At 51.7% G+C, this 15899-nt stretch overlaps 1 long non-coding RNA gene across 1 annotated transcript in view; it reads right to left on the minus strand.

Moving 5' to 3' along the window:
* LOC144892039 (uncharacterized) overlaps positions 1-15899 on the minus strand; it is a 138374-nt gene that overhangs the window by 30726 nt on the left and 91749 nt on the right. The window lies entirely within an intron of this gene.

A 15899-nucleotide genomic window follows, 5' to 3' on the forward strand; every position in this document is an offset into this window, starting at 1 on the left:
AAGTGTTGTTTTGAAAAGATATTTGTGATGCAAATGCAATAGATTGAACAATATGGAAGGAGTCAATGACCAACGAAATGTTTTGTGATTCTTGCAGGATGACGGTGTATGCCTAAGGGAATTTGATTACCAAAGTTATGATTATTTACTTATACTTGTAATGATGTTTACTTGCAGTGATTGATTATTTACTTATACTTGTATTGATGTTTACTTGTAGTGATTGATTGTTTACTTATATTGATGTTTAGATTAATGGTTAATATAAACAAAAACAAAAAGATGAGGGAATTGTGGAAATGTAACTCAGTGTAACTTATTGGTTGGAACTGGTAACGAACCAAGGTACGAGCAGGTGGTCGTAAGAATGTCAGGAATGCATCTCGCCCTGTCGAAGCTGGGAGTCCTGTTGTGTAGCTTTAGCATGACCCCGGGCTAACACACATTCCCAAGCCCGTACTATTGTCTTTCATCGGGATGCAAAGTGGATGAAGCAAATTCCCAGCAGGGAGGAGAGCGAGCTGGTGCCAGTGAGGCGACCAGTAACGTTTGCGGAGAACGGATTAGAAGCAGCGGAGAAGGGATTACGATTTCAGCGGACAGAGGATTAACTGAAGTTTGCCGATATAAGCAGAAGAGACTTGGAGTCAAGGAGCACTTGCCACGAGAAGCCCTGCCCGACGGAATGAACGCGTACCACAAGTACAGCGCTGCAGCCACGAAAGAGGGACTATGCGGATAGAGTTACCTGGTCCATTGAGTTAAACGGTATTATTTGGTATTGGAATGAAGTGAACAACCAGTTAATAAAGTTGTGACCTTTTGTAAAACCTGTTTCCGACCATTGGCGTCTTGAGTCTCACGCTACACTTCCACAACACTAGCAATAATCCCACGTGATGTGTGACGTCACAATAATCGGCTTTAATGCAACAAACAGCTGGTTACGTTATTAGTTCTTTGAACTTTCGCAGGTATCGGACGGTATTCCTGAAGCACCTGTTATTTTTCGATTACGAAAGAGAATGCAACGAAGGTAACGTGCCTTACACGGTTTTGTTTCTCAACATCAAGTGAATTTAATCTTTTAATGTCGAGTTTAACCATAACTCAGGTGGGAGAGGTGTAAAACACATGGACACTGCCAGAACTTCCAGGAAAGAAGTCGGTATTTCAAAAAAGTGTATCTGGGGTGAATTAATGGGGGTAGAAAAGATCAAGGTTTTGGATGGGGGAAGATAAGAGATGGGGGTGAACAGGTGTTTTAAAGACCTGGAGGGAGGAGTGGGATTGAAGAGAGTGAGGGAGTTAGAACAAGTCAGACGAAACATGGTGGACAAGTTGGTGCTGTCAAGGACGAATTGATTATATTTTGGTTCAGGTCCGAATCCAGATCCGACCAATCAGTGGATAGAAACCATAAACTGTTCACCTGTGGAGGTATGCGCTCTACCGAGTGCCGCTCTAGTTTTATTTTACCTGGTTTTATGTGTCATTATGGTGTCTGAAGGAAAGAAAAGATTTGTTGAAATGGAGAATGTGTTCATGTTTTCCGGTTTAGCACACCTGTATTAAGCTGTGGATGAAAGAAAACTGTTCTTTTTCAGGGAATCAAAGATGCTTCCATCATCATCAATCAAAGACGTTGATCTGAACTCCTCACCTCCACACGATTCACCAAAGAAGGAGAAAAACACCCCGTGGAAGCGTGTGAAGTAAATAATTTCATTCACCCCCATCTGCACTTTTGAAAACTTGATTTTGGATATATCTACCTCAGGGAATGTACAATAAATTGACTTTTCAATCTTTTTCAACTTAGACACATGTTCGGAAGAGACAACAACAAGGAGCGTTGTGCGGACGTTTCACATTCCATGTGAGTAAGAGAATCACCTTTCAGGACGTCATGACATTCATTGTGCTCGCAATAGAAATGGTATTTCTTTGAGGAAACTAATGTGAATCTTGTCGTGTTTCGATCACATTTTGATCCATAATTATTTTCTATATTGTCGAATGGAGGTTTCATGGCTGTGGGATTTCTATGACGTGCCTCCATCGAGTTGTTTACCTGGGGTGGGAATCTTGATCCAGATATAAAGGTTCATGCGGGTGTTTTGTATGAAGAGCGAGTTTATCATATGTATAATATTGTTGCGGATATGGGATTTGCATCCATCCATATCCGCTTGTAAATATTCCCCTATTTCCTCAATACTTCCCAACTATCCCCAATCCCCCATTCCCTAGTCCCATTTTCTGTAAACAACACTCTGTAGACCCGACCTCCCCCTATTTCCCCCATTAAATGTCGCACCCAGGTTCACCGCATCTCATGTAAGACAACTATAGGACATCTTGCTAGTTATTCTTAGTCTATGTCAGTTAAGGACTCGTTTCCATTAATTCTGACTCTTCGTTGCACCAGAATGTGATTGTATGGCACCGTTAGGAAGTTTAGGACCTCCCAATACCTCCCCGCAGCTCTTCCTCACGGTTCAACAACAACAACAACAACAACGGCGGCGGCGCGGGGAGTGCGCATCCTCACTCCGGCTTGGTTGGTAGGGGGTGTTGGGAGGGCACCAGGCCTTTCCAACGAGCCGCCATCGAACGTGTGCTCGACGGGGTTACCACATAGGGGCTCGCTGTCAGCTCCTCGTCAAGGGCGGAGCCCGGTAACCCCCGCACCCAATAGAAGCGGCGGACCGGTCCCATCTGGGGCGGAGCCAACCAGCCGAGGGCGTGTGACTCCCCGCTGAGCATGCGCAGGAAGAGGGAGGTGACGTCAGATGCGCGCTGAGCTTGGAGAAGCAAGACGTACCCTCCGAGCGCTGTGAGGCCTCCCTGCATCTTTTGGACCGTGCTTGATCCTGCCCCCGAGCCAAGGTGCACCTTGTGCTATCGAACTACCTGTCCTTCCCTGCCATCAATCCCTGTGTAAGTCAGTCTTGTTCCGTTTGTCTGTGGTCTGTCGGGGATAAGATAAGACTGTAACTAAGTGCCCATCTCTTCTGTGTCTTTTACCTCACTCTACCTTGTAATCTACCCCTTTTCTCCACCACTAATTATATCCTCCTCCGGAGGTCTTGAGAACTGTACCCCTTGCGTCGTTTCATCTATCCCAGTCGTTGTGTCCTTTCCATCAATGATTTAGCGTAGCGTGATTTGGCCAACATTCGAGTGGAATCGGGTGAGTTGGGGAAGAATCGGGGGAACTGTACGAACACGGCGGCCATTCCGCTCGGTCAAGCAACATCTTTAGCCGTGTCTGTAACAATTGGTGTCAGGAAGTGAGATTGGACCCGAAGCGCGCTTCACGCGCTCGAAATTATTAACTGTGAAATTTGTTTTGTTTTAAAATAAAAACCCGAATTTTGAAAGTCACGCTATGGCAGATCAAGACGGCTGGGTTCCGGTAGAGGAGAGTGAGGCAGGGTCGATCCAGGACCAAAATGAGGGACAAGAGGAGAGCGAAGCAGTGAGGGCGGCAGGTTCGCAAAATGGCGTCCTCGCGCACGAGGTTACGGGCGCGCAAAATGGCGCCTCGCAGATGGCTACGGCGACCGCGCCCGCGACCGTAGCAGCGCCGCTGGTGGATTTGAACCTTTTTTTAATACAAATGAAGGCCCTTATCGCCCAGAATAGCGAACGGTTAGAACAAAGGATGGGGTCCAATAACGAGAAATTGAGGGAGGACATGGGGTCCAACAGCGAGAAATTGAGGGAGGACATGGGGGCCAATAGCCAACGGTTAGAACAAAGGATGGGGGCCCAGATCGGAGGGTTAGGGAGTAGAATAGAGGGATTAGACAATAGATTAGGGGAAATACAGGAGGGGTTAACGGGGGTAGAAAACAGAATGGCTGCCCAGGAGAATCAGATAGAGGGAGTGAAAAAGGGGTTAGAGGGGTTAGAAAACAGTATGGAAGGCAAATTGAGGGACATGAGGGACCAAGCGGAAAGGGAAGTTAAAAAAATGGGGCAGCAGATAGAGGGGGTCAGAATGGGGGTAGAAACTAAATTGGATGCTCACAGGGAGGAAATGGAGCAGATGAGGGTGGCATCTGGGCAGGAGATGCAAGTGATGGGAGAGGAGATCAGAAGAGGTGTGAGTGAGGAGGTCGGAGGAGTGCGCGAGGAGGTGAGGCACTGTAAGGAGCGCATGGAGAAGGAGGTGAGAAAGGGGACTGTAAAATTGCAAGGTGGTATAGAGGAGTTGACGCTGGGAGTAGAACAACTGACAGTGGGACAAAAGGAGTTGGGGGACCAGGTAAAGAAGAACACAGCGGTAATAGAGGGTTTAAAATCGACACAGAAGGAGATGAAAAAGGACGTAGGGGTAATTAAAAAAGAGTGTCAGACGGTACATGAGGACCTGACGAGGAAAATGAACAAGGTGGTAGAGGTGATGGAGGTTAAAGAGCGGGAGGTGCGGGAGCACATAGAAAAAAATAAGGTGGAGTTAGAGGAAGAACTTAAGTGGGCGCACGAGGAGATGAAGGAGGTGAAGCAGAAATTAGAAGAAGTGGAAGAAGGAGTGAGCGAAATTAAGAAGCGACGGAGAGAGTATAAGAAAGAGATAAAGGAGGAAGTAAAAGAATTGGTCCAAAGTCTGTGTTCGGATCGTGATGATGTGCTCATTAACCGGATGAGGGATTCGCAGGTGATGGAGGAGAAGCGAAGAGAAAGAGGACCCGGTGTAAGTGGTGACCAATATGGTCGTGCGTATGATGTGCCAGGTGATTTAATAAGCTTGGGGGTCGAGATGGACCCGGATGTTCATGAGAGGCCAAGAGTGAGGTGTATGGCTGGTCCGGAGGGTATGGAACGAGGGTGCGAGCGAGAGGGTCCGGTGATGGGAGAGGTGCGAGGTGTGAGTGAGCAAGGTTGTGGTGGTATGGAATGGGTAGCGGGTTGCGGAAGTGTGACCCATGCATCGACACCAACAGGGGTAGTTTTTAGAGGGACAGGGGAGGCACGAGAGCCCCTTGGGGGTAATGTACTGTGGGGGCCCAGCCGGTTCGGCCCCGCGCTGACCCCGCAAGGGGCGACGCACGGGGTCTGGCAGGCGGGCAACGACTCGCATATGAGGTGGTCAAACAAGGTCCCACTCGCGCCGTATGACGGCAAGAGTGATCTACGCGCGCACCTGGCGCAGTTTGACTGTTTGTGTAAGGGCAACGGTTGGGGTGAGGACGAAGGTGGAGTACACCTGGTGGCCGCATTGCGCGGCGCGGCGGCGGAGGTGCTGACGGCATTACCACCGGGTGCTCTCACCCTGCCAGCCCTCCGCGACGCCCTAATTAATCGATTCGGCATTGAACAGCAGAGCGAGCTTGTTGAAGCTCAGCTCGCGCTGTGAAAACGCAAGCCCCAGGAAGCCATCGGGGAACTTGCCCACGACATTCGCCGCTCAGTGGGGATCGCACATGCTAACATGGCAGCGGATTCCCGGGAAAGCCTGGCGCTGGACCATTTTATCCAGGCCCTCCCGGATATTGAGCTCCGGCAACAGCTCGCCATGTGGCGCCCGCAGACTCTGAGCCAGGCGGCTGACGCTGCAGCCCGTTGGGAAGCAGCGAGGCCCCTGGCCCGGGGGAGTGAGCGTCACGCAATGGCGGTCCGCCAGGTGGGACCCCCGATGGAGGGCGGACCCCTTAGGGGGCCTGCCCCCGACGTGAGTCCTGACCTGGCGGGCATGGTCCGGAGGCTGGTGGACCAGTGCCTGGCGGGACCTGGACCATGGCAGGCGGCCCCGGAGGTGGCCCGCGGTGGACCACGAGCGGGTAATCCAATTCGGACCTTCAGGGGGGGAAATTTGGAATTCCGGAGACAAGCACCTTATCAGGTGAGGTGCTATACTTGCAACCGTCTGGGTCACCTGGCGCGGCACTGTCGAGCCACGCGCCGGGATGATCCCCGGCGGTTGAGGTCCTCAACTCCACCCAGGGGGGAGCGGGTTAGCCGACCCCAGACACCCCCCCGCCAGACCCCGGGAAACTAGAAGGTGTCGGGCACGTAGGGCGGTGTTCGGCAGAAGAGGATGGAGGAGAGCCCTCATTGACGCGACAGGTCATTTATTGTGGCCAGATTGGAACCGGTAGCCTGACAATCAGATGCAAAATTGCCGGCGTGGGGGTAGACGCCGTAGTGGACACAGGAGCTAGCGCCACGATCATCAGCCCTGTGGTCCTTGATTCGAGCGCAGGTGGCTGGGATAAGATCCAGCGCCTGCAAAATTATAGTTTGCAACTTGCTACCGGGGTAACGGCCCCGATCATAGGGCGTGGTTCTGTGACCCTCAAGTTAGGGTCGGTAAGGAGGGAGATAGATGTTTGGGTGGCGGAGGTGTGCGACCCATGTTTAATAGGGTTGGATTTGTTGACTGCCAGCGGTTGTAAAATCGACTTGTGCCAGGGGATCCTGCAGGTGGGAGTAGAGGAGCTGCCGTTAGGGGGAGTGAGCACGGCCGAGAGAGCGGAGCTGGAGGCTTCCGAGGCCGTGACCATTCCCCCAAGGGCCGAGGCGATAGTGCCGGCCCGGTGGGCAGCTCGCCCAACATGGCAGGAGTCCTGCGGCCTGGTCGAACCGGTGGCAGCGCAGTCCATACCGGGTTTAATCGTGGGCCGCACCCTTGTAAAAACGGACGGACCGGTAGTGGCCGTCCGAGTAATAAATATAAGTACAGAACCATGCACTATAGTAAGGGGCACGAGGGTAGCTGGCTGCACCCCAGTTGAGGAAGTCGCGACAGTGAGGGGCGAGCACGTCCAGCCGAGCCGGCCCCGGGGGGGAGCCTTCAATAAGAAGTAGGAATTGGCCCGATCCCATTTGCGAGATGGTAAATCGTAGTAGCGTAGAGTTGGGAGGCCTTACACAAACTGGTTGGGTCCCATTTGGACCTCTTCTCCCTGTCCACCGAGGATATTGGACGTACAGGCCTGGTGAAACATCAGATCCACACCGGTGAGGCCCGGCCTATTCGTCAGGCCGCCCGACGGCTCCCTTGGAGCAAGAGGGCGGAAGCTGACGAGCAGGTTGAAAAAATGCTCGACGCAGGCGTGATCGAGCCCTCGGGAAGTCCTTGGATGTCACCTGTTGTGCTGGTCAAAAAGAAGGATGGGACCACGCGGTTCTGCGTGGACTATCGCCAGCTAAACAACGTGACACTCAAGGACTCATATCCCCTGCCAAGGATTGATGACACCCTCGATGCCGTTGCGGGCTCAAATTGGTTCTCAACTTTGGACCTCAAGAGTGGGTATTGGCAGGTGGAGATGGATAGGGCAGGGAAGGAGAAAACGGCATTTTCCACAGGTAAGGGACTGTATCAGTTTACTGTGATGCCGTTTGGTTTGTGTAACGCCCCCGCCACCTTTGAAAGATTGATGGAACATGTACTAGGCGGCATGCCATGGCAATCATGCCTGGTGTACCTGGATGACGTCCTAGTACATGCCAAAACGTTCCCCCAGGCAGTAGCTAATTTGGACCAGGTGTTCGGGTGCCTCAGACAGGCAGGGTTGAAGCTGAACCCGAGTAAGTGCACTTTGTTTGCAAGAGAGGTGGCCTATCTAGGTCACGTGATCGGCCGCGAGGGGGTAAAAACGGACCCAGACAAAATTAAAGCGGTAGAGGAGTGGCCCGCACCACGTACCATCAAGGAGGTGCGGGGATTTTTGGGACTCTGCTCCTACTACCGGCGCTTTGTGGCGAAATTTGCGGAGTTGGCCCGTCCCCTCCACCGGCTTACGGAGAAGGGGACGCGATTTAATTGGACACGGGAGTGCCACGAGGCCTTCCAAAAATTGAAGGGGTGTCTAACATCCGCACCCCTTCTGGCTTACCCCACTTACAACGGGGCATTTACCCTGGACACGGATGCGAGCCAGGAAGGATTGGGCGCAGTTTTGTCTCAGACACAGGAGGGCTTGGAGAGAGTGATTGGTTACTATAGTCGGGCCTTAAGTAGGCCCGAGCGAAATTATTGTGTCACTCGCAAAGAGTTATTGGCTATGCTGGCTGCCATGAACCATTTCCACCCGTACCTGTACGGGCGGAAATTTTTGGTTAGAACTGACCATTCCTCCTTGCAATGGCTCCTTCGGTTCAAGGAACCGGAGGGCCAAATTGCAAGGTGGTTGGAAAAGTTGCAGCAGTACGATTTTGATGTGGCCCATAGGGCCGGGAAGGCCCATGGTAATGCGGACGCACTCTCTCGGCGTCCTTGTCTGGGGGAAAACTGTAAATTTTGTGCGAGACACGAGGAGAGGGAGCAATTGGGCGATTCCGCCCCGATTCTCGTCGTCCGGGCAACCCGGGTGAGAGAGCCAATTTTGCCACTAACCGCAGATGAGGAATTCGGAACTTTGGCTTGGAGCGCGGCCCAGCGGGAGGACCCCGTACTGGGGCCGGTGCACGAATGGGTGAGATTGGGGCAAAGACCTAATGGGGAAGAGGTCACCCCCCTCGGGGCACAGACCAAGGCATATTGGGCTCAGTGGAAAACCCTGGAATTGAAGGATAACATCTTGTATCGCAAGTGGGTGGAGGTTCCCTCTGATAAAACTTCCTGGCTGGTGGTAGTCCCAAATAAATTTAAGACCGATATATTGCAACAGGTGCATGGTACCCGCCCCGGCGGCCATTTGGGCAGGACAAAGATGACATCGCAGGTACGCCGGAGGTTTTATTGGGTGAATATGGGGCGCGACATACAGGACTGGTGTCGGAGATGCGACGCCTGTACTGCAAAAAAGGGACCAGCACGGAGGATGAGGGCCCCCCTTCAATTACACCAGGTGGGGGCCCCCCTAGAGCGGGTGGCCATGGATATCCTAGGCCCACTACCCCGCACCCGCCTAGGTAATAAGTACATCCTCGTTGTGATGGACTACTTCACCAAGTGGCCGGAGGCCTACGCCCTCCCCAACCAAGAAGCAGGGGTGGTAGCGCAGGCCTTCGTGGAAGGATTTGTGTGCCGGCATGGGATTCCATGGGAGTTGCACACCGACCAGGGACGAAATTTTGAGAGCAAATTGCTAAAAGATGTGTGCAGTCTCCTGTCAATTCGGAAAACAAGAACAACGCCTTTAAGACCTCAATCTGACGGGATGGTGGAAAGATTCAACCGAACTTTAATCCAACAACTGGCACTGTTCACCGCCACCCGTCAGGATGACTGGGACGAACATCTCCCTTATTTGCTCATGGCCTACCGAACCAGCCAGCACGGGGCCACCGCATGCAGTCCAGCGTTGCTTATGTATGGGCGGGAGTTACGGGCTCCCGCCGACTTGCTATGCGGTCCCGTGCCAGACACAGTGGTTAACCCGCCGAGGGAGGGGTACGCACGTCACCTAGAGGAAGGCATGGAGCTAGTCCATGCCTTCGCCCGCCGCCAACTCCATCTGGCGGGGGAAAAGATGAAGCGCAGGTACGACCACCAGAGCCAGGGGAGTCAGTACACTCCGGGGATGAAGATTTGGTTCTTCAATCCCCGGAAGAGGAAGGGTAGGTGCCCGAAACTCACCTCTCCCTGGCAAGGCCCGGGGGTCGTCCTGTCGCAAGTCTGTGACGTGGTAGTAAAAATCAAAATGGGGCCAGGAGCCCTCCCTCGGATCGTCCATGCCGACCGGATAAGGCCTTACACCGGCGAGCAGGCGCCCCCGTGGATTGCCTCCGTGGAGGCGGGACCCAGTACCACTGAATAAGGGGGGCTTATTAGTTCCAGAGGACTGGGGGATTGATGAGCGATGGGCCCGGTGGGTAAGGGTGGAATCCCTGCCACCCTTCCCATGGGAATGGGGGCAAATGCGCTATAGATTATGGGGTGTATGGCAGTGGAAACTAGCCCGGGTGGGTTAGGATATTGTGTGTAGGGCCCTAGAAGATGACATTAGGTAACGTTAAGGTTTAGATAGTGACTGATACCTGTAGTGGGGACGCAGGTAGAGTAGTGTGGATGATAATGACGTGGGAGCGCAATAGTTTAAAGGGGTGACTGGGAAGCGCAAGTTTCAGAGGGGAGTAGTTAGATGAGATGATGCCGTGTGTTTGAGGATTGAACAGGTGTGCAACTGAACAGGTGTATGGAGCAGTGTATGAGGGAGTAGTGGTGATTGCGTGTTGTGTTGACCAAATGGTCCAGGAAGAAAGGAGGGTGCAGGTGGCACCAGGTGTGAGAGCACAGGTGTGCAAGTACAGGTGTGTGGAATACATGGAGTATTGGAATGAGTGGTGTGGAGAGAGTTGGGGTAAGTGGTACGGAGTGGTGTGCATGGTGCGAAGGTGTGGATGGGGGAAGAGTGGACCCCTTTTCACGAGTACCCAGGGAGGGTAGTTTAAAGAATAGTTAGAAGGTATAGGTAAATTGTGGTTGGATATTGGCATTTGTGGTGCGGTTGCAGAATGGTATTGTGGATGGGTGCATTGGTGTGGTGAAATTGGCTGGTCGTGTGGCCTGTTAGTATGAGTGTGAATGGTTGGGCACTCCGCCACTGTTAGATGTCGGCCAGGTGAGGCCGCAGGTGGGCTCTGGGAGCCGTTAGTGTCTGGTGGGTGCCTGAGGATCCCGGGTGTGGATCGGGCAGCCCGTGCCAGAGAGGGCACCGAGGGGGTGAGAGTGCGAGAGGGCCTTCCCCAGTTAGTTAGGTTAGGGTGAGGAGCAGGTGAGCTCAGAAGGCAACAACAGTGGTGGAGGTGTGCAGGTAGGCGGACCAGCTGGGAGCGTCACACGACCCAGCCACCGAAATTGTGCGGGGGCACCGAGTGATGAATCGGGGGAGTGAGACCCCAACTTGAGAAGCACCACAGTTTGGTCAATGGGAATTGGTTTTTAGAACCCATAGTGTAAGTTGGCCAATGGATTGGCAGGGAAAGACCCGGGGTAATGTAAAGTTGTTAAAGTCATTTAGGAAATAGTTAGGATTGATGAACCTGTCGCACCATACGCAGCCACTTACCTGAGGTGGTGATGATGACTCCACACCTGTGTTCCTTTGTTCGGTGTTGCAGGAAAGGAGAATTGCTGTGTGGATTTGTGACGCATCACGACGTGGATGAGACATGGGGGTGATTCCATCTCTCCCTCCTTAGGAGGGACTGATGATGAATTGGTGATGGCAAATTTTGATGTTGAGTTGGAGATGGCAAATTTTGATGAGAGTTGGAAATGGCAAATTTGATTGGTTAGGAGGGAGAGAAGACGAATTTGGTTTATGGGAGGAACGGGGAAGACAGTAGGGACGTTGTTGATGTGTAAAGTAGATGTTTATGGGTAGTGTTGTGTTTTGTGGATACCGTAAGGGGTAAGGGAGGGGCAATGTAGGTTACCTGGTGGGGGGGGGGGGGCGTACGGTAGGAACGTACCTGTCTCACCTGGTTCCCATGTGCCCCGAGTGTGCATTACCTAGTATTGCGTGCACTTTTGCGCCCTTACCACCTTACTCACTTGTCTTCTTTTGTCTCCCACCTCCGAGGATCTGGCTTTGGGGCAGAGAGAGAGGAGAGAGAGGTGCTGGCTCCGCAGTTGTGGGCCTGTACTTCCGCTGCTTGCTGCCTGGATCGATACACCATATGGACCGCAATTTTTGTGGCCGCCCACCATGGACCGCAGTTCTTTTGCGGGCAAGCACCACCCGTGGATGGACCTCTGGGTCAACGTGGCACCTATGCCATACAGGTGAACCACTTTTAGTTGGCCCCCCTGACGGCCACAATTTAGAAATGGACGCGGTTGGCGCCTTTCTTTATTTCTAAAGAAGCCAGAAGGCCAAATGCACTCCAAGAAGGCAAGACCAGCGGCAGAACATCGGCCGGCTGCGACACCACCGGTGACCATGGACACTTAATTGTGCATTGTTACTGAACACTTTATTGGTGCACCGGATGGTGCTGACTGTGCGTATGGGGTGGTGCTTTTGGTGCTTGGATGGGGTGCTCTGCACAGTATTAAAGGCCGTAGGGCCACAGGGCACTCGTGGGTTGGTGTATCGATGCTGGCATGCGTGCTCTCTCTCTATGCATAACATCTGCATGTGTTCCTCAAAGAACAGGTCCTGGATCGTAGTGTAAATATCAGTGTAGTCTTGTGTAAATGATGCTCCCTACCGGCTGTATGTTTAGTTTGAGGATGCTTTCCGCGATTCGGTTATCCTGTGGGTGTGGTTCTGTTAGGAGAAGGGTGCAACGTCGCAGGGGGACATATTTACTCATTTGTGAACATCTGTAAAACTGTCGCACTCAGGGTTGAGTTAATAGTAGAGGGAACTACATCTGAGTGCCACACTAACGTAGGTAAAAATTTATCGGGTCGGGACGCCCCGAGGTAGAGAAGGGTGCAATGTTGCGGATATGGGATTTGCATCCATCCATATCCGCTTGTAAATATTCCCCTATTTCCTCAATACTTCCCAACTATCCCCAATCCCCCATTCCCTAGTCCCATTTTCTGTAAACAACACTCTGTAGACCCGACCTCCCCCTATTTCCCCCATTAAATGTCGCACCCAGGTTCACCGCATCTCATGTAAGACAACTATAGGACATCTTGCTAGTTATTCTTAGTCTATGTCAGTTAAGGACTCGTTTCCATTAATTCTGACTCTTCGTTGCACCAGAATGTGATTGTATGGCACCGTTAGGAAGTTTAGGACCTCCCAATACCTCCCCGCAGCTCTTCCTCACGGTTCAACAACAACAACAACAACAACAACAACGGCGGCGGCGCGGGGAGTGCGCGTCCTCACTCCGGCTTGGTTGGTAGGGGGTGTTGGGAGGGCACCAGGCCTTTCCAACGAGCCGCCATCGAACATGTGCTCGACGGGGTTACCACGTAGGGGCTCGCTGTCAGCTCCTCGTCAAGGGCGGAGCCCGGTAACCCCCGCACCCAATAGAAGCGGCGGACCGGTCCCATTTGGGGCGGAGCCAACCAGCCGAGGGCGTGTGACTCCCCGCTGAGCATGCGCAGGAAGAGGGAGGTGACGTCAGATGCGCGCTGAGCTTGGAGAAGCAAGACGTACCCTCCGAGCGCTGTGAGGCCTCCCTGCATCTTTTGGACCGTGCTTGATCCTGCCCCTGAGCCAAGGTGCACCTTGTGCTATCGAACTACCTGTCCTTCCCTGCCATCAATCCCTGTGTAAGTCAGTCTTGTTCCGTTTGTCTGTGGTCTGTCGGGGATAAGATAAGACTGTAACTAAGTGCCCATCTCTTCTGTGTCTTTTACCTCACTCTACCTTGTAATCTACCCCTTTTCTCCACCACTAATTATATCCTCCTCCGGAGGTCTTGAGAACTGTACCCCTTGCGTCGTTTCATCTATCCCAGTCGTTGTGTCCTTTCCATCATTGATTTAGCGTCGCGCGATTTGGCCAACGTTCGAGTGGAATCGGGTGAGTTGGGGAAGAATCGGGGGAACTGTACGAACATGGCGGCCATTCCGCTCGGTCAAGCAACATCTTTAGCCGTGTCCGTAACAATATATATATACATCAGGAATACATCAGGAAGAAGATAATTGTTCTTTGGTCATTTATTGTTACATATCTTTTCTACCTGTCCCAGCTTGTATAATAATCATAAAAGTAGGACCATGGGTCCTGAAGCTCACCTGGATCACGAGCTACAATCACTCAAACCCCCCACAGACCCTCTCAGACAATGATGTTTTTGATGTCGTGAACAAACCGTGAACAAACCGTGAGCCAGGAAACAATATCTCTCCATTCTCAGGACCGAACTCTCTTATCTGTCTCCCTCTTCCAAATCCTGGTGGCGTCTGGTCAAATCTGTTTCTGGTGTTTGTTCCCCCTCCATCCCCTCCCTCACCTCAAATGGCCACACGGCTGACTCCGCACGTGAAAAAGCTGAATGCCTCAACTCTGTGTTTGCCTCTAAATCTTGTGTCCCAAACCCATCCCTCTCTGTACCCACCGTACCCAGTCGTACCCAGCTGATGATTCTGAATGCTTTGGTTTCAACAGCGTGAAGGCGAGCTAGGTGTGAGGCAGGAGCACCAGCCCAGAGGGGAGAGCAGTATTCCAATGAGCTGCGGATGAAAGCCTTGTATGTGGTGAGGAGCTCAGGTGTGCCAAGGAAGGACTTCGCACGACGGAGGATGCCCAGTCGGCGACTGGCTTTGGAGGCCAGATTTGAAATGTGGTTTTCCCAGGAAAGATCATGGCAGATAGTGAGACCCAAAAGCTTGAGTGACAGAACTTCTTGGAGAGGATTATTCAGAAAGTGGATGGGAGGGTTGTCCAGTCGGTCTTTTCGGAGAGACATCGTAAGAGTGTGAGATTTGTCAGGATTGAAAGACATGTTCCACTTGTTTGCCCAGTCTGTGATTTTGTCAAGGTCTGCAGAGAGTGAGGAGGCTGCAGACTGCCGATCTGAGGGATGAAGAATGGAGCGACAGAGAGTAGAGTCGTCAGCAAAGAGATAGAGAGGATTTTCAAGAGCGTCAGAGAGATCATTGATGAAGACCAGAAAAAGCACAGGGCCCAGAACACTGCCTTGGGGAACTCCAGCCTGAACAGGAAGAGGAGATGAGAGAAACCCATTCAGGGCCACACGTTGACTATGACTAGAGAGGAAGTCTGCCAGCCATGCGTGGAGATTTCCATGGATACCAAAAGAGGAGAGTTTGGTGAGCAGAGCGGGGTGCCAGACCGTATCGAAGGCACGTGATATGTCAAGGGAGACTGCTCTAATTTCCTGTTTGGCATTGAGGACCTCCATCCATTGTTGAGAAAGCAGAAGCAGCATGTCCAGAGTGGAGTGTCCAGGTCTGAAACCAAATTGATGTTCAGAGATCAAGCCATTGGATAAGAGGAAAGATTTCATATCTGAAGCAATGATGGATTCCATGACTTTGCTGATAATTGAGAGAAGGCTGATTGGTCTGTAGTTGCTGGGATCTGTTTTTGCACCTTTTTTGTGCAAAGCGGTGATGTTGGCAGATTTCCAAGCAGATGGAAGATGACCTTGCGCAAAAGAGAGGGTGAAGAGAACAGAGAGAGGGAGTGAAAGAGCGGAAGAACATGATTTTAGGACCCGTGGGCTGATGCCGTCAGGTCCAGTTGCAGAATCAGAGTCGAGGGTTGACAGAAACTTTTCCACCTTGTCAGGAGGAAAGGACACAGAGTCCAGGAGCAGCTGGGTACGACTGGGTACGGTGGGTACAGAGAGGGATGGGTTTGGAACACAAGATTTAGAGGCAAACACAGAGTTGAGGCATTCAGCTTTTTCACGTGCGGAGTCAGCCGTGTGGCCATTTGAGGTGAGGGAGGGGATGGAGGGGGAACAAACACCAGAAACAGATTTGACCAGATGCCACCAGGATTTGGAAGAGGGAGACAGACAAGAGAGTTCGGTCCTGAGAACGGAGAGATATTGTTTCCTGGCTCACGGTTTGTTCACGGTTTGTTCACGACATCAAAAACATCATTGTCTGAGAGGGTCTGTGGGGGGTTTGAGTGATTGTAGCTCGTGATCCAGGTGAGCTTCAGGACCCACGGTCCTACTTTTATGATTATTATACAAGCTGGGACAGGTAGAAAAGATATGTAACAATAAATGACCAAAGAACAATTATCTTCTTCCTGATGTATTCCTGATGTATATATATATTATACATATGATAAACTCGCTCTTCATACAAAACACCCGCATGAACCTTTATATCTGGATCAAGATTCCCACCCCAGGTAAACAACTCGATGGAGGCACGTCATAGAAATCCCACAGCCGTGAAACCTCCAATCGATAATATAGAAAATAATTATGGATCAAAATGTGATCGAAACACGACAAGATTCACATTAGTTTCCTCAAAGAAATACCATTTCTATTGCGAGCACAATGAATGTCATGACGTGCTGAAAGGTGATTCT

Source organism: Myxine glutinosa, chromosome 5 (genome assembly GCF_964187855.1).
Source record: "Myxine glutinosa chromosome 5, kmMyxGlut1.1, whole genome shotgun sequence".
NCBI classification, from domain to species: Eukaryota; Metazoa; Chordata; class Myxini; order Myxiniformes; family Myxinidae; genus Myxine; species Myxine glutinosa.